Genomic DNA, 3,364 nt, shown 5'->3' with positions numbered 1-3,364 from the left:
AAGACCAACCACATCAAGGTACTACAACACTTGGTCTATGTAAACATGGGATGTAAGACATCTTTAATAATGAGGTCCCTTGGACCCGCTAAAGGGACACCAGGGAACTCACACCTGACCTTGCTGGTGGAAAAAAAATGATAAGGCAATAGGTTTCAGGCAGTCTACTGCCTCCAGGGCCAGTGCTTTCTCCTCTGTGCCAGACAGAATATTAGGCAGCCTGGGGTGGAATCGTTACTGAAACAGTAGACTGTGTGCTCCTTTCATGCCGGGATTGGGCTCATCTGTATTTTCTATTCCCAAGCCTAGCCCATGTGGTGTGAAGTCAAGGCTCCCTGACTTGCCCCAGGACCTGGGAAGCCAGAGGATATGGAGGAGATGGAGGAGATGGAGGAGATGAAGGAGATGGAGGAGATAAAGGAGATGGAGCAGATGGAGGAGATGGAGGAGATGAAGGAGATGGAGGAGATAAAGGAGATGAAGGAGATGGAGGAGATGGAGGAGATAAAGGAGATGAAGAAGATGGAGGAGATGGAGGAGATGGAGGAAATGGAGGAGATGGAGGAGGTGGAGGAGATGGAGGAGATGAAGGCCATGAAGGCCCGTGCTTTACCCCACACCGAGCTCACCGAGGCTTCGGGCTGTTTTAGAGAAGATGAGGCGCTTCCCTAAGACTATGAGGACAAAGGCTTCCCCCCAAAATGAACCTTTATCATGCCTTATGGTACATGAGTTTTAGAAAACAGATAAAGCAGCCGCTGAAAAAAAGGAGGCGGTCACTTTTCCGCCCCCCCTCCCCCCGCGGAAGCCAGGGCTACGCACGCGCCCCCCCCCCCCCCCCCCCCCCAGGCCGCGGGCACCTTCTGCTCCCGCACCTGGAGAGCGCGGGCCGCCCACCCCGCCCCGAGGCCGAGCGCCGGGCTGCAAGCACAGCGTCCCGGAGGCGGCCCCGAGGTGGCGCGCTCCCCTGCGCCCTCTGCCGTCCGCGCGGCCCTTGCCGAGGCTGGGGGGGCCGGCTCTGCCTCGCCCCGCCCCGCCCCCGTACCTTTCACCCAGTTTAAAATAAACCATTCATTGTTCAAGAGGGAAAACTTAAATTTGTCCTTCCAGAGGAATCCGCAGAGCGCGGAAAACATTGCTGGAAAGTTGGGGGGCGGCGTGGGGGAGGGCGGAGGGGCCCGCGGAGGAGACGCAGGGGGGCTCTGAGAAGAAAAGCCAGGGGGGTTGCTCCCACCACCTTTTGGACTGGTTCTTTTGCTTTGTCTTTTGTTAGGCGACTTGCCCAAGGTCACAGGGCTAGGGTCTGAGCTGAACTTGAACTCGTGCCTCCGGGGGCCGCCCAGCCGCCCCTGGCTATTTTCTTTAAGATTAAAGAAGCGACATTGAGTCACGGGCTCACTATGCCCGTGCCGTTAGAAGAGGGGGGCTTTTCTTGTCCCCTCAGCATCCCCCCACCACCCCTGGACCCGGTAAACCCCGAAGATGAGTCCCAGCACAAGCCCTGGGGAGCCCCGGATAAATGGGAAGGAGAGAGAGCAAACAAACATTTTGAGAAGAAAACTTGGGGCAGAACACACCAAAGTCAGTGCCAGAAGCAGGCGAGGCCCGATAGCTGCCCGTCATCATGGGTGGAGCTCGGAGATCTTGAAGATGTCTAGATACCCGCCCCAAATTGTAAAACTCAAAAATCAAATTAAAATCTTTAAAAAAAAAATTCAAGGGGTGGCTAGGTGGCGCAGTGGATAAAGCACCGGCCTTGGAGTCAGGAGTACCTGGGTTCAAGTCCGGTCTCTCAGACACTTAATAATGACCTAGCTGTGTGGCCTTGGGCAAGCCACTTAACCCCATTTGCCTTGCAAAACCGCCGCAGTCCACCCTTGGTGGCTGTGGAGGCCGCCAGCAAGTTCTGACCAAGGCTGAGCCATCCATCCAAGACAGCCGGCCTTCCTGGCCCTCCTGGCTCCTGATGGTGCTGGCCAGCAGGCACCCCAAACCCGCTGCGGTGGCTTCTGAAGTTCTGAATGAGGATGCTGGCAACTTTTCTTTGTATTTTTTTTGCAAGACAATGACTTGCCCAAGGTCACATTGCTAGATTAAGTATTAAGTGTCTGGGTCTGGATTTGAACTCAGGTCCTCCTGAATCCTATCCTCTGCATCGGTCACCTAGTTTCCTTATTTGCAACTTTTCATGAACTGTTGCCATTTTCTTAAGACATCTTAATAAAAAAATATATTTTAATCATTCTGGAAAAAAAAGTAAGATTGTGTTCTTTCCCCTCTATATAAGTTACAGTCAAGGTCAAGTTCTTTCTGCTTTCTCTCTCAGACTTTGTCACAGATTTTTTTCCTCTAAGGTAGTCCGTCCTTACCAGTCTGCCGCTTACCCTGGGCTTGTCAGCACGGGCTTCATGGTGAAATCTCATTGTTTATGGGGGGCACAACCAGAGAAGACAGCCTTGCCAAGGCCCCAGGACAGGCACATAAGAGCGCATACCTAAATAATTTGGGGGTGAAGGGGACAGGAGAAGAGCAAAAAAGGATGAAGTCAGTCAACCACAGGAATTCCACAGAAAAACTACTCTGTCAAAGGCGGCCTGCCATGGAAACAAATCAGGGACACGGAAACCAGTGAAGGGGGCAGGGGTGTGGGGCAATGGCCACGATGTACACAGCAAGCAGAGGGCCCAGAGAATCTCCCAACTCCCACAGTGTTTGTATACTGGCTCAACTAATTTCTGCCTGCCTGCAATGTTTTTAGGGTATCAGTGAAGCCATTTCTCCATTTAGGGCTATTTTTCCTAAACCTAGTTCCTGAAGCACTATCTCCTCTTTCTCGATCTAGGAGGACATCCTTCTATAAGGATAAAGAAGGAGAATGGAAACCCTACAGCTAGAGTCACTCAAGGGAATATAAGGAGGAACAAGTTTCCCAGAGATATGAATACCTGGCTTCCAAATACCCTACCCATGCCTACAGCTGCCGCCATAAGAATTTCTCCTGGCTTTTGCAGGAATCTGAGCTCTTCCATGGCTGGGGTCCCTACTGGGCACAGACCACTGTTATTGTTCTTCCTCAAACCAGTCCCGTTAACCTGCTTCTGTAGGAGGTCCCTGCTTCCACTGACCTGGCCAATAATATAATAAACAATAATACTAGTTTTTCTATTCTTTGCTTTGAGAAGTTTGGCCTGGGAACCAAACCAAACCAAACCAACCAACTTTATGCCATTTCCCCCCCCAGCCTTGTTAACATTTAATGATCTCCAGGTCTCTCTCCTAGCTTTCTCAGTGACTTTAGTCATTGTTTACTTCAGTGACTCTTTCCAATCCTCATCTGCACTCTATTTCCTGCACTCATTCTTCA

The sequence above is a fragment of the Macrotis lagotis genome, chromosome 1 (assembly GCF_037893015.1).
Source record: "Macrotis lagotis isolate mMagLag1 chromosome 1, bilby.v1.9.chrom.fasta, whole genome shotgun sequence".
NCBI classification, from domain to species: domain Eukaryota; kingdom Metazoa; phylum Chordata; class Mammalia; order Peramelemorphia; family Peramelidae; genus Macrotis; species Macrotis lagotis.
Note: the sequence above shows the minus strand (reverse complement) of the source record.